Source organism: Pan troglodytes, chromosome 5, assembly GCF_028858775.2.
Source record: "Pan troglodytes isolate AG18354 chromosome 5, NHGRI_mPanTro3-v2.0_pri, whole genome shotgun sequence".
Taxonomy (NCBI): Eukaryota; Metazoa; Chordata; class Mammalia; order Primates; family Hominidae; genus Pan; species Pan troglodytes.
Genome location: NC_072403.2, coordinates 142,981,041 through 143,007,418, shown reverse-complemented (window position 1 = coordinate 143,007,418; position 26,378 = coordinate 142,981,041). Strand labels below are relative to the sequence as shown.

The 26,378-nt window shown below is 39.8% G+C and overlaps 1 long non-coding RNA gene across 2 annotated transcripts in view; it reads left to right on the top strand.

Annotated features, from left to right (window-relative positions):
• Nucleotides 1-24,879, top strand: part of LOC129144322 (uncharacterized) — a 46,547-nt gene extending 21,668 nt beyond the window's left edge. Inside the window, exons 2-5 of one of the 2 annotated variants that reach the window (XR_008548660.2) lie at nt 5,780-5,851; nt 6,957-9,090; nt 23,334-23,500; nt 24,739-24,879. This is a non-coding gene — a long non-coding RNA (uncharacterized LOC129144322). The remainder of the gene's footprint in view (nt 1-5,779; nt 5,852-6,956; nt 9,091-23,333; nt 23,501-24,738) is intronic. The other variant, XR_008548661.2, reaches the window with a different exon arrangement.
• Nucleotides 24,880-26,378: the final 1,499 nt, after the last annotated feature.

The window sequence follows — 26,378 nt, the reverse complement described above, 5'->3', positions numbered from 1 at the left end:
TTTCTGCTTTTGCTTCTTCCTCATTTTTCTCTTGTTGCCAATGTAAGAAGTGCCTTTCACCTCTCACCATGATTCTGAGGCCTCCCCAGTCATGTGGAACTGTAAGTCCAATTAAACCTCTTTCTGTTCCCAGTTTCAGGTATGTCTTTATCAGCAGCATGAAAACAAACTAATACACACTGTCACCCAGGCTGGATTGCAGTGGTGCAAACATGACTCACTGCAGCCTACACTGCATGGGTTCTAGCGATTCTCCTGCCTCAGCCTCCCAAGTAGCTGGGACTGCAGGCACGCATCACCAAGCCCAGCAAATGTTTCCATTTTTTGTAGAGACGAGGTTACGCCATGTTGCCCAGGCTGGTTTTGAACTCCTGAGCTCAGGCAATCTGCCTGCCTCAGCCTCCCAAAGTGCTGGGATTATAGGTGTGAGCCATGGTGTCCAGCCTTCAGAAATTTTTAAGAGTTTAGTTGTGATATTCTGAAATATCTAAGCCCAGGAAGTTGTGTCTCTGGATAATTATTAAGTTTTTGTTTGTTTGTTTTGTTTTGTTTTGTTTTTTTGTGGTGGAGTCTCACTCTGTCACCCAGGCTGGAGTGCAGTGTCATGATCTCGGCTCACTGCAACCTCCACCTCCTGGGGTTCAAGCTATTCTCCTGCCTCAGCCTCCCAAGTAGCTGGGACTACAGGTGCATACCACCACGCCCAGCTAATTTTTGTATTTTTAGTAGAACGGGGGCTTTACCATGTTGGCCAGGCTGGTCTTGAACCCCTGACCTCAGATGATCCACCCACCTCAGCCTCCCAAAGTGCTGGGATTACAGGCATGAGCCACTGCACCTGGCCTAATTATTAGTATTAAAGAGCAAACTTATCTTTTGGGAATGATTCCAGCGTAGTCCTGCTTAAAGTCAGCAGCTGCATGAAATGTTTCCCTTCCAGTTCTGTTATTCTATGATACTCCCTCTAGGAAGAGGGTGTTTTTCCCTCCACTTTATCTCCTATACAGTCATTGTGAAAGACTTTGTAATCTCAGATAAGAATATGCTTTTTGAAGTATGTGTCATCAAGCTCTGTGCAAATGTGAGGCAGAAACAAGTATGCTTTTCCTTGGCTTCTTGCTGAGGTCACACACTACCAGATTTGCCAGAGTTATTCACTCATTAATTTATCTGATAAACATTTATTTTACATACACTATGTACTTGATTTGTAGATTATAAAACAACTTTAGTAAAACCATTTCCTATCTAATAGATTTTGAGTGGCCTTGTCAAAACCAATTCTAGTGACACATATGAATTATTATCTTCATTAGAAAGCAGTTTCAAGTGCCTGGAACCCTAAGGCTAGATAATACATGAAGGAAACTAAGCAAGCATCCTTTTGTCATTTAGGGCAGGGGTCAGCAGACTTTTCTGTGAAGTGCCAGATTGTGAACATTTTAGGATTTTAGGGCCATATGGTCTTTGTTGCAATGACTTAAATCTCCCTTGCAGTGCAAAAGCAACCGTACAAAGTATGTGAATGAATGAACATGGCCATGTTCCCATGAAACTTTACTGATGGGCTTAAATTTGAATTTCACATAGTTTTCATGTAACACAAAATATTACTTTTTTGACATTCTAGAAACCACTTAAAATGTAAAAACCATTCTCATCTTGCAAATCATACAAAAACAAGGCAGTGGATCATCATTTGCTAATCCCTGATCTAAGGAAAAAAGAAAATATAGTTGTAGATGAACAGAAAGGACATGCAGGCAATATAATAAAATGTCAAAATAAATATAAAACTAAAAGGTAAATATTTAAAATATGTTAATGTCAAGAGTCTGAAAGATGATAAAGTGTTATGTGGGTTTCATTTCTGGATGGAGCAGATTTGGCTCTCCTTAGATGAGTAATTTCAGCCATTGGTAGAGAAGGACTCCAAATGACTGCATTCTAAAAGATAAAAAATAAGGACTTATTTTCAAATGTGTCACAGCGCTTAGCCTTATGTTGTCTGGAAGTTGAAGTGCTTCCCACACAACCCTCTGTACTTAGCTACTATTTTTGTTTTTTAAATAACTGACCTGAATTTCCAAAACTATGCGTTACTTGCAGAAAGTATGGTAGACAAAGGAGAAATGGTATATTACAAGAAACCTCTTGATAAGCTCTCTTAATAAAATCAAACTCTAGCCATCAAGGTTTAGAATGGAGGTAGGGTGTTCAAGTGAAGACTGTGACTAGAGCTAGGAGTGGGGACTGGAACTCACAGACCTGATTGGAGTCTCTAGAAGCTCCCCACGTTGACCATCTCCTGTGCCTGGCCTCACATCCTTTTGCCTGTCTTTAGTTTAGTTATTACTCCTGTTGGAAACAGCTTCATGTCTTATCACCCAAGAACAACTTTCCTCAGTTTTATTTATTTATTTATTATTGCTTTTTATTTTTGAGACAGGGTCTCACTCTCTTGCCCAGGCTGGAGGGCAATGGTGCCACCATGGCTGTCTGCAACCTCAGCCTCCTGGGCTTAAGCAATCCTCCCACCTCAGCCTCCAGAGTAGCTAAGACTGTAAGCGTGCACCACCACCACATCCAGTTAGTTTTTGGGTTTTCTTGTTTGTTTGTTTGTTTGTTTGTTTTTGTTTTTTTTGTTGTTGTTGTTTTGTAGAGACAGGGTCTCGCTATGTTGCCTAGCTTGGTCTTGAACTCCTGGCCTCAAGTGATCCTCCCACCTCAACCTCCCAAAGTGTTGGGATTACAGGCGTGAGCCATCAAGCTCGGTCCAGTTGAACTGTTTAACTCTCATGTTTTATCCTGGGACTATCCTATCCTGGGATAGCATAAGGTGGGATGTCTGCAGAGACCTACCTGGCATTCAAGCGAATGCACACTGGAAGTGTGAGGGAATCAGTGCCCCATGGACAGTCCCCTTGCCTGGTTGGGACAGGAGATAGTGAGTCGATCAAATGTTCCCCTTTTCCTTCCCTTAACAGACAATTCTGAGGCTCCTTGGAAGGTCCTGGCAAGATAGCATCCTTTTATTGGCTTTTTTTTTTCCTTTGAGGGTCAGTTTAATATTCCAAGCTGTTTTTACTCATAATACTTTTGGCACCAAATGTGTGGGTTGTTTCCATGCCAACAACCAGTTCTCCAACCTTCCAGATACCAAGTGGGTATCCTACAATTGAATTGAATTCCTACAGTAACTAACTGGAGTCGTGTCAGATTCCGCAGACTCACTCCCACAAAACTGCCTTCGTTTCAGATGCCAGTTGCAAGTATCTTGCTTCCATCAGTACTTCTGACCAACTGACTATTAATCACAGGTTCCTATGACCCCTTCCTCAGGTTTTATAATTTGCTAGAAAGGTTGATAAAACTTGGGAAAAGACTTTATTTATTATCACTGCTAATTACTAAAGGAGAGAAATGAACAGGCAGCTGAGGAGATACACAGGGAGAGATCTTGAAGAGTCCTGAGCACAGGAACTTCTGTCCCCGTGGAATTGGGGTGTGCCTCCCTCTCAGCATGTAGATGTGTTCTACAACCCTGAAACTGTCTGAATCGTATTGTTTAGGGGTTTTATGGAGGTTCCATTATGTAGGCATGATTGATTAAATTTTGGCCATTGGTAATTGAACTCAATCTCCAGCCCCTCTCCCCTCCTCAGAGATCTAGGAATGGGGCCGAAATTTCCAACCCTTTAATCACATGGTTAATTCCTCTGGCAACCAGCTCCCATCCTAAAGCTATCTAGGGGCCCAACAAGGACTGGGTGCAGTAGCTCACGTCTGTAATCCTAGCACTTTTGTAGGTCAAGGTGGGAGGATTGCTTGAGCCCAGGGATTCAAGCCAGTCTGGACAGCAAAGCAAGAACCGTTCTCCACAAAAAATTTAAAAATTAGCTGGGCATGGCGGCACACACCTGTGGTCCCAGCTATTCAGGAGGCTGAGGCGGAAAGGTCATTTGAGCCCAGGAGGTGAAGACTGCAGTGAGCCGTGATCGCATCACTGCATTCCAGCCTGGGCTACAGAGTAAGACCCTGTCTCACACACACAAACACACACACACACACACACACACAATTCTGTGCCAGTAACTGAGGTCTAAACTAAGTATGTACTTCTTATTATATCACAGGTATCCAGAGTGTCTTAGTCTGCTCAGACTGCCGTAACAAAGGATCACAGGTGGCTTAAACAACAGAAATTTAGATTCTTGTCATTATGGAGGCAGGAGTTGTAGATCAAGGTCCAGTAGGGCTGGTTCCTAGTAAAGGTCTTCTTTCTGGCTTGTAGACAGCTGCAGTGTTGCTGTGCCCTCACATGGCCTTTCCTCAGAGACACTGAGAAGAGAGGAAGTCCTCTGGTGTCTCTTCCAGTAAGGCCATTCATCTCATTGGACCAGGGCCCAACTCCCATAAACTCATCTAACTCTAATTACCTCTCTAAGGCCCCATCTCCAAGTACTATGACATTGGGGATTCAAGCTTCACCATACTGGAGGACGCAAACATTCAGCCCATAACATAGTGTACGACATTCACCTTTACCGTGGGGAATTACTCTCTTGTTTTTACTGGCTCAAATATCCAGCCTCAGGAGCCACTATGCATCCTTTAGTGCTCTGATCCAATCTTGGTGTTGGTAGTCATAATCAGGGAAATGAATCCCTTTAGTTATATCCTTGGACAATCTCAGTGATATTACCAATTATCAATTATATTTTCAATTAATTATTGAACATATGGCCAATTATAGGTTAGCCATGCTAATATTATATGTACAATGCAGGCTGTAAAAAAGATTCCCTCTTAGTTCTCTGAGGGCCTCAGTGGTTTTACTTGCAGCTCTGATGATTGATACCACATTTGCCCACGTCAGAGGTTCTAGATCCTGGCTGCACAACAGAATCAGCAGGGGAGGTTTGGAAAAATAACAAGGTCTGATCCCACATCCAAAGTCTGATATAGTTGTTCTGGGGCAGGGATTGAAGACTCAGAAGGTTTTAATTCTAACGTGCAGGCTCAGAATATAGGTCACTGCCCTGTGTGGGCCTATACAAACTGCTCACTGCTCACTGCGAGTTTTCCTACTTGACAAACAGTGACCTTTGAAAATGACTTACTAAATACTCTTAAGTAATTTGGGGCTGGATTTATCAAGAGTCCAGGCAACAGTTAATTGTAAAAGTTCTTCCAATCACTCAGGAGAAAGTAAATATGATAACATTAAAAGAAAAACATTGTACACCAATGTTCAGTGAAGCATTTTGTACAGTAACCAGAAGGTGGGAGAAATCCAAACGTCCATCGATGGATGAAAGGATAACCAAAATGTAGTACATACATACAATAGAATATTGCTCAACCTTAAAACAGAAGGAAATTCTGATACATCTACAGCATTCATCAACCTTGAAACATTGTGCTGAGTGAAATAAGCCAGACACAAAAGGACAAATATTGTTATGATTCCACTCCACTTATATGAGGTACCCGGAATAGGCAAATTCATAGAAACAGAAAGTAGATTAGAGGTTACCAGGAGCTGGTGGGTAACAGGGAGTGGATGGGATAATGGACAGTTGGTGTTTAGTGAGTACAGAGTTTCTGTTAGGGATGATAGAAAAATAGCAGAAAGTATTACATTACTTTCAATGGCAAAATCCACAATTACCTTGGCACCAACCTAATACTTAATGCCACTGAATTGTACAGTTAGAATGGTAAATTTTATTTTATGTATATTTTACCACAATAAAACAAAACCTCCTCTTTTCAGGTATGATAGTTCTGAATGAAGATTGAAGCTGTTCTGTAGTTCTGAGGGTTATCATACCACTGAGAGTAAAAGGTAAGTTGGTAACAGTGAAAGAGAAACCTCATTTAATGAATGTTTTTGGAATGTATCATCAGTCTGAAGTCACTATAAAACGATGTACTTGCAGGACATTTTTCAGTGTGATAAATATTTAAATATCAGTAAGTATGTTTAAGCCCTTTAAAAGAGAAAAAAATAGTGCTTTCGGTTTGGAATTTACTTTTCTAAATTTTTTGACATTGAAATTAATGTTTGAAAATAATAAAAGTAATGATGATCTGATCAACTTAATCTGGTATCATAACTCCAGAGTTGTAGATACAATAGTAGAGGGTGTGTAGCCCTCAGCTTTAAAGATTATCAACTAATGATTAACATAACGTTGGGACGGGTGCTGTAAAGGATGGAGATTATCATGCTTTTGGAATTTCTGACTCACACTATAGTCTGCCATAAAGAGCAGTATAAAAAAGGATTTGTTCAGATTGAAGAAAATCACTTAATTAGTCTTTTAGTGGCAGTAAGGACTGCATGTTTTAAGATAATTCTAGGTGAAAAGGCCTTCCTGTAGATTAACTGTTACCAGCTCCCTTTTTCCTGTCTGACTGTCAACTTATGCAAAACTTTACTCCTTTCAAATTTGGATAATGCCTCTCTTTCTTTGCTTGCTATTAACGTGATTAATCTGTTTCTTTTTTTTTTTTTTTTTTTTGAGATGGAGTATCACTCTGTCTCCCAGACTGTAGTGCGGTGGCCCAATCTCTGCTCAGCGCAAGCTCCACCTCCTGGGTTCACGCCATTCTCCTGCCTCAGCCTCCCAAGTAGCTGGGACTACAGGCGCCCGCCACCATGCCTGGCTAAATTTTTGTATTTTTAGTAGAGTCGGGGTTTCATCATGTTAGCCAGGATGGTCTCAATCTCTTGACCTCGTGATCCGCCCACCTCGGCCTCCCAAAGTGCTGGGATTACAGGCTTGAGCCACCGCACCCAGCCTAATCTGTTTCTTGTACCTTCATTTCTCTCTCTCTGCCTCTCTCTCACATGAAGTCTTTTTCCATGGTAACATATTCTCAGAAATTATAATGAATGTAATGAGAAAAAAAGTAACTCATGATTTCAATGTTTTCTTTGCAAACAGCTTTTCAGTTACAACTCAATGGTATTACACGATGGCGTTTATGTCAACAATTCGTACCCTTCTTACTCTCAGGGACATGGGGATGCTCTTCTCCAGATGTTTACTAAACTCTCCTGCAGATGAGATTTTATGTTACAAAAAAATTTCAGAGTTGAATGAATGAATAAAGAGAAGAGACAGAAGTTGTCTAAAACATTCAAGTTTATAAAGACATTTACAGAATGTCCTGGAGTCCTTCAGCTCTCCTGTGATGAAATTCCCTTTCACATCTCTCACATAACGACAACTTGCCTCAAAGTGAAGAGACTTTTGTGATTAATACTCTGTCTTCATTCAGAAAGGAATTTCCTTATCCCTAAGTGCTAAGTGGTTGAGGATCCCATCTTACCCAATTTTTGTTCCTTGCCTACCAATGGCAGCCTCACTGTGTGTATATGTATGTGTGTGTGTGTGTGTGTGTGTGTGTGTGGTCAGAGACTGGCACCTTGCTTTTCCTCCCTGCCTTCTAATTTGACTGAGGACTTCTAGGAGCTTCCCTTTCCTTCCCTGCTTCCTTAGGGCATCTTCAATAGTTAGAGGGCTACATTTTGAGAAGGTGTTTTCCTATGGGCTATAGTTGAACATCAGAAACAATTTTCACGAAGAAGCGATGTTGCCCAAGAAAATATGTCCTGTAGCATAAGCAAATGGAAAAACATTCCATCCTCATGGATAGGAAGAATCAATATTGTGAAAATGGCCATACTGCCCAAAGTAATTTATAGATTCAGTGCTATTCCCATCAAGATATTTGATATTCTTCACAGAATTAGAAAAAACTACTTTAAATTTCATATGGAATCAAAGAAGACCCCATATAGCCAAGAGAATCCTAAGCAAAAAGAACAAAGCCAGAGGCATCACACTACCTGACTTCAAACTATACTACCAGGCTACAGTAACTAAAACAGCATGGTACTGGTACCAAAACAGACATATAGACAAATGGAGCAGAACAGAGACCTCAGAAATAACACCACACATCTACAGCTATCTGATCTTCAACAAACCTGACAAAAACAAGCAATGGGAAAAGGATTTCCCATTCAATAAATAGTCCTGGGAAAACTGGCTAGCCATATACACAAAACTAAAACTGGACCCGTTCCTTACACCTTATACAAAAATTAACTGAGGATGGATTAAAGACTTAAATGTATAACCCAAAACCATAAAACCCCTAGAAGAAAACCTATGCAATTTCATTCAGGACATAGGCATGGGCAAAGACTTCATGATAAAAATGCCAAAAGCAATTGCAACAAAAGTAAAAACGGACAAATGGAGTCTAGTTAAACTAAAGAGCTTCTGCACAGCAAAAGAAACTATCATCAGGGAGAACAGGCAACCTACAGAATGGGAGAAAATTTTGGCAATCTACCCATCTGACAAAGGTCTAATATCAAGAATTTACAAGGAACTTAAATAAATTTACAAGAAAAAAGCAAACAACCACATCAAAAAGTGGGCAAAGGATATGAACAAACACTTCTCAAAAGAAGACATTTATGTGGCCAACAAACATATGAAAAAAAGCTCAACATCACTGATCATTAGAGAAATGCTACTGAAAACCATAATGAGATACCATCTCATGCCAGTCAGAATGGCAATTATTAAAAAGTCAAGAAACAATAGATGCTAGGGAGGCTGAAATAGGAACGCTTTTACACTATTGGGAATGTAAATTAGTTCAACCATTATGGAAGACAGTATGGTGATTCCTCAAGGATCTTGAACCAGAAATATGATGTGACCCAGCAATCCCATTACTGGTTATATACCAAAAGGAATATAAATCATTCTACTATAAAGACACATGCACACATATGTTTATTGTAGCACTATTTACAATAGCAAAGTCATGGAACCAACCCAACTGCCCATCAATGATAGACTGGATAAAGAAAATGTGGCACATATACACCACGAAATACTATGCAGCCATAAAAAAGGATGAGTTCATGTCCTTTGCAGGGACACGGATGAAGCTAGAAGCCATCATCCTCAGCAAACTAACACAGGAACAGAAAACCAAACACTGCATGTTCTCACTCATAAGTGGGAGTTGAACAATGAGAAAACATGGACACAGGTAGGTGAATAATACACACCAGGGCCTGTTAGGGGTTGGGGGGTGAGGGAAGGAAACTAAGAGGACAGGTCAAAAGGTGCAGCAAACCACCATGGCACAGGTATACCTATGTAACAAACCTGTTCGTTCTTCACATGTATCCCAGAGCTTAAAATTAAAAAAAAAAATAGAAAAGGAAATATTAAGAAAAAAGAATGTGTCCCATAGGCGTATGGATAAATACACAGTTGAGCTACATTGTGGCTCTCCAATCATTCATTTGTTGGTTTGACATGTATGTATTTATTTATGAAATGACTGCTATATCCTATGCACTATTTTACAAACTAGGTATTAAGGACTCTTATTCTAGTGGGGACAGTTAAAAAGGTAAACAACTAAACTATATAGAGTGATATATCCAAGAAACATCCGAGAAAAAATAATAAAGCAGAGAAGGCAGAGTAAGGAAGAATGGTTACACTATGTTAGATAGGGTGGTGAGAGAAGTCTTCTCTGAGGAGATAACATTTTAATAAAGACCTGAAGGAGGCCAGGCACGGTGGCTCACACCTGTAATCCCAGCACTTTGGGAGGCTGAAGCAGGAGGATCACTTGTGGTCAGGAGTTCAACACCAGCCTGGCCAACATGGTGAAACCCTGTCTCTACTAAAAATATAAAAATTAGCTGGGCATGGTGGTGAGCACCTGTAATCCCAGCTACTCAGGAGGCTGGGGCAGGAGAATCTCTGGAACCCAGGAGATGGAGGTTGCAATGAGCTGAGATCATGCCACTGCACTCCAGCCTGGGTGACAGAGTAAGATTCCATGTCAAAAAAAAAAAAAAAAGAAAGAAAGAAAAACCTGAAGGAGAAGAAAGTCTTGCATGAAACCGAGGGAAGAACATTCCAGGCAGAGGATTCAGCAAGTGCAAAGGATCTACCTAAGGTAGTTGTGAATGTGTGTTCCAGGAAGAGCAAGAAGACCAGTGAGGATAGAGTACAATAAAAGAATGGAAGTACATTAGGGAATGAGGACAGAGAAGTGCAGGTGGACAAACCCTATGAAAAAATTGCAAGGACTTCGGTTCTTTAAGTAACATGGAAAGCTACAAGGGATTTGAGCAGATATCTGACATGATCTGACTTTTATTTTAAAGTTCATGCTGGATACAGTATTGAGAAAAGTCTGAAGGGGATGTGGGTGAGAGTAGAAACATCGAAACCAGTTAGGAGGTTATTGCAATAATAGGTGAGAAATCAGGGTTGTTTAGAACAAGATAAGAGCAGTAGAGATGGTGAAAGGAAATATATCTGGAAATATGTGAAGGTCAAGTTAATAAGCCAATGTCTATGGATACAACAAGGGATGAGCAAAAAAATAGTGTTGAGATGACTGGGTCTTACTGAAGTGTTGCAGTGTCAATCTCCAATTGAAATCTATACTATCAATAATGCTTATGATTACAGATGAGAAAACAGAAGTTCAGAGAGGTTAGGTAATTCACCTACAGTCATGCAGGGTGCAGGAGGAGGAAGCAAGGTTTAAACCCAGATCTATTTGATCAGAATCCATACTTTTAAACAGTACTACTTAATAACACACTTTTTAAAGAAAACTTTTATTTTAAGTTAAGAGTTACATGTGCAAATTTGTTATATAGGAAAGTTGTGTCATGGGATTTGTTGTATAGATTATGTCATAACCCATAATCTATGGGTACCTATTAGTTATTTTTCCTGATACTCTCCCTTCTCCCACACTCCACCCTCCAATAGGCCTCAGTGTGTGTTGTTTCCATCTATGTGCCCATGTATTCTCACCATTTAACTCCCACTTATAAGTGAGAACATGCAGTATTTGGTTTTCTCTTCCTGTGTTAGTTTGCTAAGGATAATGGCCTCTAGCTCCATGCATATTTCTGCAAAGAACATATCATTCTTTTTATGGCTGCATAGTATTCCGTGGTGTATATGTACCAAATTTTCTTTATCCAGTCTACTATTGATGGGCATTTAGGTTGATTCTATGTCTTTGCTATTGTGAATAGTGCTGCAATGAACATATGCATGCATGTTTGTTTATAATAGAATGATTTATATTTCTTTGGGTATATACTCAGTAATGGGATTGCTGGTTGAATGATATTCCTGTTTTTAGGACTTTGAGAAATCACCACACTGTCTTCCACAGTGGTTGAACTAATTTACACTCCTACCAACAGTGTATAAGCATTCCTTTATCTCCACAACCTCACAAGTGTCTGTTATTTTTTGGTGTTTTATAGTAGCCATTCTGACTAGTGTAAGACGGTATCTCATTGTGGTTTTGATTTGCATTCCTCTAATGATCAGTGATGCTAAGCTTTTTTTCATATGACTGTTGGCCTCATGTATGTCTTCTTTTGAAAAGTGTTCATGCCCTTTGCCCACTTTTTAATGGGGTTGGTTTTTTTCTTGTAAATTTAAGTTCTTTATGGATGCTAGACATTAGACCTATGCCAGATGTGTAGTTTGCAAATTTTTTCTCCCATTCTGTAGGCTGTCTGTTCACTCTGTTGATAGTTTATTTTGCTGTGCATAAGTTCTTTAGTTTAATTAGCTCCCATTTGTTAATTTTTGCTTTTGTTGCAATTGCTTTTGGCATCTTCATCATCAAATCTTTGCCTGTTCCTATGTCCACAATGGTATGGCCCAGATTGTCTTCCAGGGTTTTTAATTTGGGGTTTTACATTTCAGTCTTTAATCCATCTTGTGTTAATTTTTGTATATGGTGTAAGGAAGGGATCCAGTTTCACTCTTCTGCATATGTCTGGCCAGTTATCACAGTACCATTTATTGAATAGGGAATCCTTTCCTCATTGTGTGTTTTTGTCAGGTTTGTCAAAGATCAGCTAGTTATAGGTGTGCAGCCTTAGTTCTGGGTTCTCTATCCTGTTCCATTGGTCTATGTTTTTGTACCAGTACCATGCTGTTTTGATTACTGTAGACCTGTAGTATAGTTTGAAGCTGGGTAGTGTGATGTCTCCAGCTTTGTTCTTTTTACTTAGGATTGCCTTGGCTATTTGGGCTCTTTTTTTTGGTTCCATATGAATTTTAAAATAGTTTTTTCTACTTCTGTGAAAAAATGTCATTGATAGTTTAATAGGAATAGCACTGAATCTATGAATTGCTTTGGGCAGAATGGCCATTTTAACCACATTGATCCATCCTATCCATGAGCATGGAATGTTTTTCCATTTGTTTGTGCCATCTCTGATTTCTTTGAGCAGTGTTTTGTAGTTCTTGTTGTAGAGATCTTTCACCTCCCTGGTTAGCTGTATTCCTAGGTATTTTATTTTGAGTGTGTGGCAATTTTGAATGGGATTTCATTCCAATTTGGCTCTCAGCTTGACTGTGTATAGGAGGGCTAGTAATTTTTGCACACTGATTTAGTATCCTGAAATTTTGCTGAAGTTGTTTGTCAGCTTAAGGAGCTTTTGGACCAAGACTATGGGGTTTTCTGACTATAGGATCATGTCTGAAAACAGGAATAGTTTGACTTCCTCTCTTCCTATTTGGATACTATTTCTTTCTTTCTTTTGCTTGATTGTCCTGTGCTGGTTTTCAAGGAAAATGCTTCTAGCTTTTGCCCATTCAGTATGATGTTGGCTGTGGGCACTTATTAATTTGAGGTACATCCTTTTGATACCTAGTTTATTGAGAGTTTTTAACATGAAGTGGTGTTAAATTTTATCAAAAGCATTTTCTGCATCTATTGAGACAATTATGTGGGTTTTGTCTTTAGTTCTGTTTATGTGATGAATCCTATTTATCAATTTGTTTATGTTGACCCAACCTTGCGTCTCATAGATAAAGACTACTTTGTCTTGGTGGAAAAACTTTTTGATGTGCTGCTGGATTAGGTTTGCCAGTATTTTGTTGAGAATTTTTGCATCAATATTCATCAAGGATATTGGCCTGACGTTTCTTTTTTTTTTTGTTGTCTCCCTCAGGTTGGTATCAGGATAATACTGGCCTCACAGAATGAGTCTGGAAAAAATCCCTCCTTCTCAATTTTTTGGACTAGTTTAAGCAGGAATAGCATCAGCTCTTCTTTGTACATCTGGTAAAATTCAGCTGTGAATCTGTCCGGTTCTGAGAATTTTTTGGTTGGTAGCTTATTTATTACTGACTCAATTTCAGAGCTCATTATTGGTGTGTTTGCAGATTCAATTTCTTCCTTGTTCAGTCTTGGAAGGATTTATATGTCCAGAAATCTATCCATTTCTGCTAGATTTTCTGGTTTATGTGCTTAGAGGTGTTTATAGTATTCTCTGATGGTTATTTGTATGTCTGTGGGATCAGTGGTAATATCCCCCTTGACATTTCTGGTTGTGTTTCTGTGAATCTTTTCTCTTTTCTTCTTTCTTAGTTTATCTAGTGGTCTATATTATTAATTTTTTCAAAAAACCAGTTCCTGGATTCATTGATCTTTTGAATAGTTTTGTGTGTCTCAATCTCCTTCAATTCAGCTCTAATTTTGATTCTTCTCTTTTGCTAGCTTGGGATTGGTTTGCTCTTGGTTCTCTATTTCTTTTAGTTGTGATGTAATAATAGGTTGGTAAATTGAGATCTTTCTAACCTTTTTTTTTCTTTTTCTTTTCTTTTTTTTTTTTTTTTTTTTTGAGACAGGGTCTCACTCTGTCACCCAGGCTGGAGTGCAGTGGTGCAATCTTGGCTCACTGTAACCTCTACCTCCCCAGTTCAAGCAATCCTCATGCCTCATCCTCCTGAGTGGATGGGACTGCAGGTGTACCCCACCATGCCCAGCTAATTTTTGTATTTTTAGTAGAGGTGGGTTTTGCCTTATTGGCCATGCTGGTCTCAAACTCCTGACCTTAGGTGATTCACTCACCTTGGCCTCCCAAAATGCTGGGATAACAGGTGTGAGGCACCATGCCCAGCCCTTTCTAACTTTTTTATTGGTCATTTAGTGCCATAAATTTCCCTCTTGATACTGCCTTAGCTGTGTCCCCGAGATTCTGGTGTGTTGTTTCTTTGTCCTCTTTAGTTTCAAAGAACATCTTGATGTCTGCCGTAATTTTATTATTTACCCAAAAGTCGTTCAGAAGCAGGTTATTCAATTTCCAAGTAATTGTATGGTTCTGAGGGAATTTCTTGGTCTTGATTTCTAATTTGTTTGTGCTGTGGTCCAAGAGATTGTTTGTTATATTTCAGTATTTTTGCATTTGCTGAGGCGGGTTTACTTCTGATTATGTGATCGATTTTAGAGTATGTGCCAAGTGGCAGTGAGAAGAATGTATATTCTGTTGTTTTGTGATAGATGGGATGTCTATCAGGTCCATTTGATCCAGCACTGAGTTCAGGTCCTGAATATCTTTGTTAATTTTCTATCTTCATGATCTGTCTAATATTGACAGTGGGGTGTTAAAGTCTCCCATTATTGTGGGAGTCTCCATCTCTTTGAAGGTCTCTAAGAACTTGCTTTGTGAATCTGGGTGCTCTTGTGTTCTATATATATATATATATATATATGATAGTAAGATTTTCTTGTTGAATTGAACTCTTCACCATTATGTAATGACCTTCTTTGTGTTTTTGATCTTTGTTGGTTTAAAGTCTGTTTTGTCTGAAAGTAGGATTGTATCCTCTGCTTTTTTCTGTGTTTCAATTTGCTTGGTAGATGTTTATGCATCCCTTTATTTTGAGTGTATGTGTGTCACTGCATGTGAGATATGCAAGTTGGATAAAGCACCAAGACCTGCTGGTGTGCTGTCTTCAAGAGACTGGATAAAGAAGACAGCATACCAACGGGTCTCCGTTCTTTATCCAGTGTGCCACTCCATGTCTTTTAATTGGGGCATTTAGCCAATTTACATTCAAGGTTAGTATTGATATATGTGGATTTGTTCTGTTCATCATGATGTTAGATGGTTATTTTGCAGACTTGTTTACATGGTTGCTTTATAGTGTCACTGATCTGTGTACTTCAGTGTGTTTTTGTAGAGGCTGGTAACAGTCTTTCCTTTCCATGTTTAGTACTTTCTTCAGGAGCTCTTGTAAGGCAGGTTTAATGGCAATGAATTCCTTGAGCATTTGCTTTTTTGAAAAGGATCTTATTTCTTCCTCACTTAAGAAATTCTAGGTTGGAATTTTTCTTTTCTTTTTTTTTTTTTTTTTTGAGACAGAATCTTGCTCTGTCACCTGGGCTGGAGTGCAGTGGTGCAATCTTGGCTTACTGCAACCTCTGCCTCCCGGGTTGAAGCAATTCTCCTGCCGCAGCCTCCCTAGTAGCTGGGATTACAGGTGCATACCACCATGCCCAGCTAATTTTGTATTTGTAGTAGAGACAGGGTTTCACCATGTTGGTCAGGCTGATCTCGAACTCCTGACATCAGGTGATCTGCCTGCCTCAGCCTCCCAAAGTGCTGGGATTGCAGGTATGAGCCACTATGCCCAGCCTCTTTTCTTTAAGAACGTTGAATATTGGCCCCAATCTTTTCTGGCTTGTAGGGTTTCAGCTGAGAAGTCTGCTGTTTCTTTAATGGACTTCCCTTTGTAGCTGCCTTTAAGATTTTTTTTTCTTATATTCACTTTTTTATTTGGAATTTAAAAACTATAATCAGAGGCACTTAATGGTCACATTCTTACTTTTTAAAATTTATGTTATATAGCTGTTAAATGCTTGTATTAAAAAAGTTATAAAATTTCAAGCATACCCCAAAGCAGACAAAGTAGTATAATGACACCCATATATTCATCATGCACTTGAACAATTAATGTCTTGTCAGTCTTGTTTCTTCTATCCCCTATCTATCCTTCCATCTTTTTTTATATATATACTTTAAGTTCTAGGGTACAGGTTTGTTACATACATATACATGTGCCATGTTGGTGTGCTGCACCCATTAACTCGTCATTTACATTAGGTATGTCTCCTAATGCTATCCCTACCACCTCCCCCAACCCCACGACAGGTCTCGGTGTGTGATGTTCCCCATCCTGTGTCCAAGTGTTCTCATTATTCAATTCCCACCAATGAGTGAGAATATGCGGTGTTTGGTTTTCTGTCCTTGCGATAGTTTGCTCAGAATGATGGTTTCCAGCTTCATACGTGTCCCTACAAAGGACATGAACTCATCCTTTCTGATGGCTGAATAGTATTCCATGGTGTATATGTGCCACATTTTCTTAATCCAGTCTATCATTGATGGACATCTGGGTTGGTTCCAAGTCTTTGCTATTGTGAATAGTGCCTCAATAAACATACGTGTGCATGTGTCTTTATAGCAGCATGATTTATAATCCTTTGGGTATATGCCCAGCAATGGGATGGCTGGGTTAAATGGTATTTCTAGTTCTAGATCCTTGAGGAATCACTGCACTGTCTTCCACAATGGTTGAACTAGTTTACAGTCCCACCAGCAGTGTAATAGTGTTCCTATTTCTCCACATCCTCTCCAGCATCTGTTGTTTCCAGACTTTTTAATGATCACCATTCTAACTGGTGTGAGATGGTATCTCGTTGTGGTTTTGATTTGCATTCTCTGACGGCCAGTGATGACGAGCATTTTTTCATGTGTCTGTTGGCTGCATAACTGTCTTCTTTGGAGAAGTGTCTGTTCATATCCTTCGCCCACCTTTTGATGTGGTTGTTTGATTTTTTCTTGTAAACTTGTTTAAGTTCTTTGTAGATTCTGGATATTAGCCCTTTGTCAGATTAGTAGATTGTAAAAATTTTCTCCCATTCTGTAGGTTGCCTGTTCACTCTGATGGTGGTTTCTTTTGCTGTGCAGAAGCTCTTTAGTTTAATTAGATCCCATTTGTCAATTTTGGCTTTTGTTGCCATTGCTTTTGGTGTTTTAGACATGAAGTCCTTGCCCATGCCTATGTCCTGAATGGTATTGCCTACGTTTTCTTCTAGGGTTTTTATGGTTTTAGGTCTAACATTTAAGTCTTTCATCCAACTTGAATTAATTTTAGTATAAGGTGTAAGGAAGGGATCCAGTTTCAGCTTCCTACATATGGCTAGCCAGTTTTCCCAGCACCATTTATTAAACAGGGAATCCTTTCCCCATTTCTTGGTTTTGTCAGGTTTGTCAAAGAGCAGATGGTTCTAGATGTGTGGTATTATTTCTGAGGGCTCTTTTCTGTTCCATTGGTATATATCTCTGTTTTGGTACCAGTACCATGCTGTTTTGGTTACTGTAGACTTGTAGTATAGTTTGAAGTCAGCTAGCGTGATGCCTCCAGCTTTGTTCTTTTGGCTTAGGATTGTCTTGGCAATGTGGGCTCTTTTTTGGTTCCATATGAACTTTAAAGTAGTTTTTTCCAATTCTGTGAACGAAGTCATTGGTAGTTTGATGGGGATGGCATTGAATCTATAAATTACCTTGGGCAGTATGACCATTTTCACGATATTGATTCTTCCTATCCATGAGCATGGAATGTTCTTCCATTTGTTTGTGTCCTCTTTTATTTCGTTGAGCAGTGGTTTGTAGTTCTCCTTGAAGAGGTCCTTCATATCCCTTGTAAGTTGGATTCCTAGGTATTTTATTCTCTTTGAAGCAATTGTGAATGGGAGTTCTCTCATGATTTGGCTCTCTGTTTGTCTGTTATTGGTGTATAGGAATGCTTGTGATTTTTGCACGTGGATTTTGTATCCTGAGACTTTGCTGAAGTTGCTTATCAGCTTAAGGAGCTTTGGGGCTGAGACAATGGGGTTTTCTAAATATACAATCATGTCATCCGCAAACAGGGACAATTTGAATTCCTCTTTTCGCAATTGAATACTTTTATTTCTTTCTCCTGCCTGATTGCCCTGGCCAGAACTTCCAACGCTATGTTGAATAGGAGTGGTGAGAGAGGGCATCCTGTCTTTTGCCAGTTTTCAAAGGGAATGCTTCCGGTATTTGCCCATTCAGTATGATATTGGCTGTGGGTTTGTCATAGATGGCTCTTATTATTTTGAGATACGTCCCATCAATACCTAATTTATTGAGAGTTTTTAGCATGAAGGGCTGTTGAATTTTGTCAAAGGTCTTTTCTGCATCTATTGAGATAATCAGGTGGTTTTCTTCTTTGGTTCTGTTTATATGATGGATTACGTATATTGATTTGTGTATGTTGAACTAGACTTGCATCTCAGGGATGAAGCCAATTTGATCATGGTGGATAAGTTTTTGATGTGCTGCTGGATTCAGTTTGTCAGTATTTTATTGAGGATTTTTGCATCGATGTTTATCAGGGATATTGGTCTAAAACTCTCTTTTTTGTTGTGTCTCTGCCAGGCTTTGGTATCAGGATGATGCTGGCCTCATAAAATTAGTTAGGGAGTATTCCCTCTTTTTCAATTGATTGGGATAGTTTCAGAAGGAATGGTACCAGCTCCTCTTTGTACCTCTGGTAGAATTTGGCTGTGAATCTATCTGGTCCTGGACTTTTATGGTTGGTAGGCTATTCATTATTGCCTCAATTTCAGAGCCTGTTATTGGTTTCTTTAGGGATTCAACTTCTTCCTGGTTTAGTCTTGGGAGGATATATGTGTCCAGGAATTTATCCATTTCTTCTAGATTTTCTAGTTAATTTGTGTAGAGGTGTTTATAGTATTCTCTGATGGTAGTTTGTATTTCTGTAGCATCAGTGGTGATATCCCCTTTATCATTTTTTATTGTGTCTGTTTGATTCTTCTCTCTTTTCTTCTTTATTAGTCTTGCTAGTGGTCTATCAATTTTGTTGATCTTTTTAAAAAACCAGCTCCTGGATTCATTAATTTTTGAAGGGTTTTTTGTGTCTCTATCTCCTTCAGTTCTGCTCTGATCTTAGTTATTTCTTGCCTTCTGCTAGCTTTTGAATGTGTTTGCCCTTGCTCTTCTAGTTCTTTTAATTGTGATGTTAGGGTGTCAATTTTGGATCTTTGCTGCTTTCTCTTGTGGGCATTTAGTGCTATAAATTTCCTGCTACAGAATGCTTTAAATGTGTCCCAGAGATTCTGGTATGTTATGTCTTTGTTCTCACTGGTTTCAAAGAACATCTTTATTTCTGCCTTCATTTCGTTATGTACTCAGTAGTCATTCAGGAGCAGGTTGTTCAGTTTCCCTGTAGTTGAGTGGTTTTGAGTAAGTTTCTTAATCCTGAGTTCTAGTTTGATTGCACTGTGGTCTGAGAGACAGTTTGTTATAATTTCTGTTCTTTTACATTTTCTGAGGAGTGCTTTACTTCCAACTATGTAGTCATTTTTGGGATAAGTGTGATGTGGTGCTGAGAAGAATGAATATTCTGTTGATTTGGGGTAGAGAGTTCTGTAGATGTCTATTAGGTCTGCTTGGTACAGAGCTGAGTTCAATTCCTGGATATCCTTGTTAACATTCTGTCTCGTTCCTCTGTCTAATGTTGACAGTGGGGTGTTAAAGTCTCCCATTATTATTGTGTGGGAGTCTAAGTCTCTTTGTAGTTCTCTAAGGACTTGCTTTATGAATCTGGGTGCTCCTGTATTGTGTGCATATATATTTAGGACTGTTAGCTTTTCTTGTTGAATTGATCCCTTTACCATTATGTAATGGCCTTCTTTGTCTCTTCTGATCTTTGTTGGTTTAAAGTCTGTTTTTATCAAAGACTAGGATTGCAACCCCTGCTTTTTTTGTTTTCCATTTGCTTGGTAGATCTTCCTCCATCCTTTTATTTTGAGCCTATGTGTGTCTCTGCATGTGAGATGGGTCTCCTGAATACAGCACACTGATGGGTCTTGACTCTTTATCCAATTTGCGAGTCTGTGTCTTTTAATTGGAACGTTTAGCCCATTTACCTTTAAGGTTAATATTGTTATGTGTGAATTTCATCCTGTCATTATGATGTTAGCTGGTTATTTTGCTCGTTAGTTGATGCAGTTTCTTCCTAGCATCAGTGGTCTTTACAATTTGGCATGCTTTTGCAGTGGCTGGTACTGGTTGTTCCTTTCCATGTTTAGTACTTCCTTCAGGAGCTCTTGTAAGGCAGGCCTGGTGGTGACAAATCTCTCAGCATTTGCTTATCTGTAAAGGATTTTATTTCTCTTTCACTTATGAAGCTTAGATTGGCTGGATATGAAATTCTGGGTTGAAAATTCTTTTCTTGAAGAATGTTGAATATTGGCCTTGACTCTCTTCTGGCTTGTAGAGTCTCTGCCAAGAGATCCACTGTTAGTCTGATGGGCTTCCAACTGTTAGTCTGTGGGTAACCTGACCTTTCTCTCTGGCTGCCCTTAACATTTTTTCCTTCATTTCAACTTTGGTGAATCTGACAATTATGTGTCTTGGAGTTACTCTTCTCAAGGAGTATCTTTGTGGCATTCTCTGTATTTCCTGAATTTGAATGTTGGCCTGCCTTGCTAGTTGGGGAAGTTCTCCTGGATAATATCCTGCAGAGAGTTTTCCAACTTGGTTCCATTCTCCTCATCACTTTCAGGTACACCAATCAAATGTAGATTTGGTCTTTTCACATAGTCCCATATTTCTTGGAGGCTTTGTTCACTTCTTTTTACTCTTTTTTCTCTAGACTTCTCTTCTTTCTTCATTTCATTCATTTGATCTTCAATCACTGATACCCTTTCTTCCAGTTGATTGAATGGGCTACTGAAGCTTGTGCATGCGTCACGTAGTTCTCGTGCCATGGTTTTCAGCTCCATCAGGTCATTTAAGGTCTTCTCTACACTGTTTATTCTACTTAGGCATTCATCTAATCTTTTTTCAAGGTTTTTAGCTTCTTTGTGATGGGGTTGAACATCCTTCTTTAGCTCAGAGGAGTTTGTTATTACCGGTCATCTGAAGCCTTCTTCTCTCAACTTGTCAAAGTCATTCTCTGTTCAGCTTTGTTCCGTTGCTGGTGAGGAGCTGCATTCCTTTGGAGGAGAAGAGGCGCTTGATTTTTAGAATTTTCAGCTCTTCTTCTCTGGTTTCTCCCCATTTTTGTGGTTTTATCTACCTTTGGTCTTTGATGATGGTGACGTACAGATGGGGTTTTGGTGTGGATGTCCTTTCTGTTTGTTAGTTTTCCTCCTAGCAGTCAGGACCCTCAGCTGCAGGTCTGTTGGAGTTCGCTGAAGGTCCACTCCAGACCCTGTTTGCCTGGGTATCAGCAGTGGAGGCTGCAGAACAGCAAATATTGCAAAACGACAAATGTTGCTGCCTGATCGTTCATCTGGAAGCTTCGTCTCAGAGGGGCACTCGGCTGTATGAGGTGTCAGTCGGCCCCTACCAGGAAGTGCCTCCTAGTTAGGCTACTTGGGGGTCAGGGACCCACTTGAGGAGGCAGTCTGTCTGTTCTTAGATCTCAAACTCCATGCTGGGAGAACCACTACTCTATTCAAAGCTGTCAGACAGGGACGTTTAAGTCTGCATAAGTTTCTGCTGCCTTTTGTTCAGCTATGCCCTGCCCTCAGAAGTGGCGTCTACAGAGCAGGCAGTCCTCCTTTAGCTATGGTGGGCTCCACCCAGTTTGAGCTTCCCGGCCGCTTTGTTTACCTACTCAAGCCTCGGCAATGGCAGGCACCCCTCCCCCAGCCTCGCTGCTGCCTTGCAGTTCGATCTCAGACTGCTGTGCTAGCAGTGAGCGAGGCTCTGTGGGCGTGGGATCCTCCAAGCCATGTGCGGGATATAATCTCCTGGTGTGTCATTTGCTAAGAGTGTTGGAAAAGTGCAGTATTAGGGTAGGAGTGATCCGATTTTCCAGGTGCTGTCTGTTATGGCTTCCCTTGGCTAGGAAATGGAATTCCCCGACTCCTTGCTCTTTCCAGGTGAGGCGATGCCTCACCCTGCTTTGGCTCACACTCCGTGGGCTGCATCCACTGTCCAGCACCCACAGTCCGGCAAACCCCAGTGAGATGAACCTGGTACCTCAGTCGGAAATGCAGAAATCACCCATCTTCTGCGTCGCTGATGCTGGGAGCTGTAGACTAGAGTTGTTCCTATTCGGCCATCTTGGAACCTCTCTCTGCTTTTAACATTTTTTCTTTCATTTTGACCTTGGAGAATCTGATGATTACGTGTCTTGGGCATGATCTTCTTGTGAAGTATTTTACTGGGGTTTTCTGCATTTCCTGAATTTGAATGTTTGCCTTTCTAGCTAAGTTGGAGAAGTTCTCATGGATTATATCCTGAAATATGTTTTCCAAGTTGGTTCCATTTTTCCCCATCTCTTTCAGGGACATCAGTGAGTCATAGATTTGGTCTCTTTACCTAATCCCCTATTTCTCAGAGGTTTTGTTCATTCCTTCTCATTCTTTTTTCTGTGTTCTTGTCTGACTGTTTTATTTCAGAAAGGCAGTCTTCAACCTCTGAGATTCTTTCCTCTGCTTGGTCTATTCTGCTATTAATACTTGTGATTGCATTAATTCTTGTAGTGTGTTTTTCAGCTCTATCGGGTTGGTTACATTCTTTTCTATACTGGCTATTTTGTCTGTCAGTTTCTGCATTGTTTTATTATGATTCTTAGCTTCCTTGGATTGGGTTTCAACATACTCCTGTAGTTCAGGGATCTTCATTCCTATCCATATTCTGAATTCTATTTCTGTCATTTCAGCCATCTCAGCTCAGTTCAGAATCCTTGCCGGAGAGGTGATTTGGTCATTTGGAGGAAAGAAGTCACTCTGGCTTTTTGAGTTGTAAGGGTTCTTGTGCTGGTTTTTCTCATCTTTGTGGGCTTATGTTACTTTAATCTTTCAAGTTGCTGACCTTTGGACTTTTTAAAAATTATATTTGATGTCCTTGAGGGTTTAGTTGTGGCATAAGGTGTATTCAACCTCCTGGCTTTGTTTCTGGAAGATTTTAGGGGGCCAGTGCTCAGCTTCCAACTCCTGGACTGCATGCTCTAATTCTGGGGGTGTTGTGCTGGGTCCCAACATTGTTCTCTGACTCAAGGTTAGGAATCCATTGTACTTGAGGGCTGAAGTGCCTCTGAACCACTGGTCACTACACTTCAATGGGTGGTGTCAGCCAAAGTGTTTCAGTGTGGTGACAGTGGGATCCATCCCTGTTTGCATGTGCCAGCAGCAGTGGTAGCAGCAGCTGCAGCAGGATGCTAGCAGGTACTGGGATGCTTGCCCCTCTGTGGGCATTCACCACAGTTGCAGAAGCAATGCAGCTGTGGGAGTGCAGGGGTCCCCTGCTGGTGACTGTGTGCCTGGTCACACTGATGGTGGTGAAATAACACACTTTTTAGATAAATGTAAGAATAATGTTTTAGTTTAACTTTGTTACCTACCTTAGAGATATTTTTTAAAATTAGCAGGAGTCCACTGGGCATGGTGTCATGTGCCTATAATCCCAGCTACTCAGGAGGCTGAGGCAGGAGGATTGCTTGAGACCAGGAGTTTGAGGCCAGCCTGCACAACATAGCAAGACCCCATCTCAACAACAACAACAACAACAACAAAAGTATCAGGAGTCATTGTTAAGGTATACCTGAGCAAAAAAGAAAGCTACATATACTGAATTATAGAATCTGCTCTGTTTCCTATCATCACTCCTAAAACTCATGTATACTAAAGTGTGAACATTGATAGGCATGGGTTATAAGAGTAGAAACAGCTCCTTAACGAGAATGAACTGACTGTAGGTGGAAGGGTGTCTTTCTTCTAGCCCAATTTGTCCAGCCTGATTGATGAGCTTTAAAAAGCTGTCCCCAATCTGGGGACATATAAATATAAATAGTTCTTTCTTTTTTTTATTTCTTGTCCATTTTGCTTACTTTTGCCTTTCACCATTGGTGTCAATATGGTTCCACTGTATCTGAGGGTTTAAATTATGAGTCACCTAGCTTCATTCACCCCACACTCTGTTCTTTGATATATTTTCAACCCCCTTTCAATGCACCCTCCAGTTACAGCTCAGCCTAAACTGATTCAGTTTGCTCTTTATTTTTGTACGTCCTAGCCTCAGGCCTTGCTCTGACTCTCAGCTATTGTTTTCATCTCTTTTCCACAGTTCAGGGAATCAGTGAAACGTTTCTCAGGCAACACCACTCTTGATCTATTTATATGCCTTAGGTCCTCCCCTTTCAGCTTTTGTTTTTAAATAGCCCCCCACCCAGATCCATCCTGGCCTTCTGCATTTATTTGTAAGTCAGTGGATTAAAACTCAGTATGCACTTTCTCACTAACACTGCACAAAACTGTTTGTACCTCAGGCACATCTATAAAAGCAAATGAGAGCATTTTTTTAGGAAAAGAAACATGGGCTTCTGAATAATATGGCAGACCTGAGTAGTATGAAGATAAAAATGAGCAAATATTATAAATCTTATGTATTGTATGACTCAGACTAGGGCTCAGTAGATAAGAGGTTTTTCCTTCATCATGACCTACTGCCAAATAAAATAGACTCTCATAGCTTTTCCCCTATACTTCTGTCCCTGAAATAAGCACATAATCCTCTTGAGGATGTCTAGTGTTTTAAACTGTTAGTAACAATGGGAAAATATGAAGTATATGAGTGCTTGTAAACTTTTATGGACATCCGCTTAGATCGTGAAGTGAAAAGCCAGTGTAACATATTGATATCAACGTTGAAAGGGAGAAGCAAAATGGAAGAGATGGGAAAGAAGGAAGGAAACATTTATTGAGTACATACTCAGTGGTAGGCACTTTCAGGTATGACCTCACTTAATCATCTTGTGTTGTCTCTGTTCTATACAGAGGAGAACGTCGTACTTCCAAGTTGATGAATCTCATGTAAGTTCTGGCAACTGGTAAGCGGTGGAGCTGAAATTTAAAGCCGATTTTGTCTGACTTCTAAGACTGTAATATTTAATATGTTTAATAGACATAAAATGTGTATAAATAATATCTGACATTTTTATTAAGATAAACATTTTTCTGTCTCTCATAATCTTAATTATCTACCTTCTTTACCCAGGTAAACACTATGCCATTGTTCTACCAGAGTAATTTTAAATTGCAATCATAATATGGCAGCCAGGTGTGGTGGCTCACCCCTGTTATCCCAGCACTTTGGGAGGCCAAGGCAGGCAGATCACTTGAGGTCAGGAGTTCAAGACCAGCCTGGCCAACATGATGAAATCCCGTCTATACTAAAAATACAAAAATTAGCTGGGTGTGGTGGTGGGCACCTGTAGTCCCAGCTACTCTGGAGGCTGAGGCATAAGAATCGCTTGAACCTTGGAGGAGGAGGTTGCAGTGAGCTGAAATTGCACCACTGTACTCCAGCCTGGGCAACAGAGTGAGACTATCTCAAAAAAATAAAATTATAATATGCCTAATTAATATGAGAAATTTGAGTAAAATGGTAATTTAGCTTTGTTTTTCACAGACTTACTTTATAAGGAATTTATAATAAAAATGCCTTTCTAAATTTAACTGTGGTATAATTTCCTCAGTTCTTTAATAGCTTCCAGATGTTTGGATAATTTTGTTTAAAAATCTTTAAAATTATCGAAGTTATTTGCTGTTTAAATAGTGCTTATAATAAAGTAAATCTTCTCTCCCCTGTTAGGCTTTGTGATGTTGAAAACTTTTTGAAGTCATAACTTCAAAGTAGTTTACATGGTTATAGTCTCATAATAAACACACGATTATAGACTTTTCTGTGAGATTATAAAGGAAATTAAAAATAAATAATGACAAAGTGACTTCCCATGTTCATATTCTTCCTTTAAATGTTTACCAATTGGCTGATAAACTTGATAGACTGAAAAGTCTTATTGACATCAAAGGATATTTTCTCTAGGACAAAGGGCCAAGTGCAGTACCTTAATTGTCAACTCACAGATCACTGGCAATATAGTTAAACAATTTACTTGGACTTCAGATAAAGTGAATGACAATTTGTGCAGTGGGAAGTAAAAAAATCTAGGTTTGTAGTTTGGAGGCATGGACAGCAAAGTTCCCTTTTGTTAACAGTCAAAAGAGTTATTATTTTTTATTTTTTAATTTGTATTTTTTTGAGATGGAGTTTTGCTCTTGTTGCCTAGGCTGGAGTGCAATGGTGCGATCTCAGCTCACTGCAACCTCTGCCTCCTGGGTTCAAGTGATTCTCCTGCCTCAGCCTTCCAAGGAGCTGGGATTACAGGTGCCTGCCACCATGCCCGGCTAATTTTTTTTTTTTAGTAGAGACAGGGTTTCACCATGTTGGCCAGTCTGGTCTCAAACTCCTGACCTCAGGTCATCCACCCACCTAGGCCTCCCAAATTGCTGAGATTACAGGCGCAAGCCACTGCGCCTGGTCCAAAACAGTTACTGAAAGGTGAGGAGAAATATGGAACCAACTGAAAAAAGGGTGGAGAAATAGGAATGAGACATTTAAAGACAATGTTTAT